The sequence below is a fragment of the Octopus bimaculoides genome, chromosome 2, assembly GCF_001194135.2.
Source record: "Octopus bimaculoides isolate UCB-OBI-ISO-001 chromosome 2, ASM119413v2, whole genome shotgun sequence".
NCBI classification, from domain to species: Eukaryota; Metazoa; Mollusca; class Cephalopoda; order Octopoda; family Octopodidae; genus Octopus; species Octopus bimaculoides.
In genome coordinates this window covers 93,889,882-93,891,292 of record NC_068982.1, presented here as the reverse complement: position 1 = coordinate 93,891,292, position 1,411 = coordinate 93,889,882, and the positions used below count along the sequence as shown (strand labels likewise).

The following is a 1,411-nucleotide window of genomic DNA, read 5'->3' as shown; positions in this document are numbered from 1 at the left end:
CGTGTGTCGATAAACCAGCTGGAGGAGATGTCCTCCTGGGGCTAAAAGCAACAGTAACATCCACCCCTAGGGGTCAGCCACACTTAAGTGGCAATATACTACACTTTATCGTGCAGTTACTGTTAATACTTCATTTAGAGAATTAACATTTATATATATATATATATATATAGGGTGCAATGGGTAAATTGTTGCCATGTTATGTTTTTTTTAATTTTGCTCATGGACATTGTTTGTTTTTGATTTTGTCGACTACACAGTATGGTAGGGTAATTGGGTACCATCTGTGAGAAAAACAGCACCATGACACAATTCACTCTGCCGAAATTTGGAAACAACAATGTGTACTACTTAGCATTTGCACCAGAAGCACTATTGTGAACATTTCAGAGTGTTTGGGTGTCAATCTGAGGATAGTGCAGAGGATTCGGAAAGAGTTGGATGAATCTAATGGTGATTACAAAGGTATGGCAGCTCGGAAAACTCATTTTGATTGTTCTGATAAGAAAAGAACTCCTGAATTTGTTGGTGAGATCCAGGCCATGATTGACAATGATTCCTGCAAGTGAATAAGGTCCACTGCCAGGGACAAGGAAGTGTCTGAGTTTCTTATCAGGCAGGTAGTGCATGAAGACATTAGATATTCCTCATACAACATGAGAAAGGGCCAAGTTTTTTCCCAGGCTATCAAGAACAAGAGGAAAGACTGCGCTACGAAGCTTTTGAACAAACTCAAGTATCCCCTCCAACCAAACATGCTTTGGTTTTTCTCAGATGAGAAAATTTTCAGCCAGGATCAGATGGTGAACACACAGGACAACCATTGTCTTGCCATGTGCCCAAAACATGCACCAAGAGTGATAAAAATCAAACATCCAGTCAACATCATGGTGTTTGAAGTGATCACTAATGATGATGATGCTACACCCCCATTCACCTTCTCACACAGCCTCATACTCAACACAGAGGCCTACATCAAGTGCCTGGTGGAGGTAGTGCTGCTTTGGGTCAAGAGGGTGGCTGCTGGAAGACCCTATGTCTGGCAACAGAACTCTGCACCATGCCGCACAAGCTGGAGATCCCTGTCATGGCTGTCAGACAATTTCTGTGACCACATCACCCCTAACATCTGGCCACCTTACTCCCCAGACTACAATTTCCTTTATTATGTGTAGGGTGCAGTTGAGCAAGCGACTAACAAAACTCCTTGTAACACCAAAGATGAAGACTGTGGTAAAACTGAAGGCAAGGATTATGGCAGCATTCATCAATTTAAACAAGGAGATTGTCCAGAAGAGTTGCAGGAGATTCCGAAATCGTCTGGATGTCATGGTTGAAATCAATGGCGATTTTATTAAATAAATCTATTCTTTAGTATTTCAAGATATTTTAATTTAATTTTGGTAAATAT

General features: G+C 41.1%; 1 long non-coding RNA gene across 1 annotated transcript in view; it reads left to right on the top strand.

The window, feature by feature from the left end:
- LOC106871758 (uncharacterized) overlaps nucleotides 1-1,411 on the top strand; it is a 24,486-nt gene that overhangs the window by 13,355 nt on the left and 9,720 nt on the right. The window lies entirely within an intron of this gene.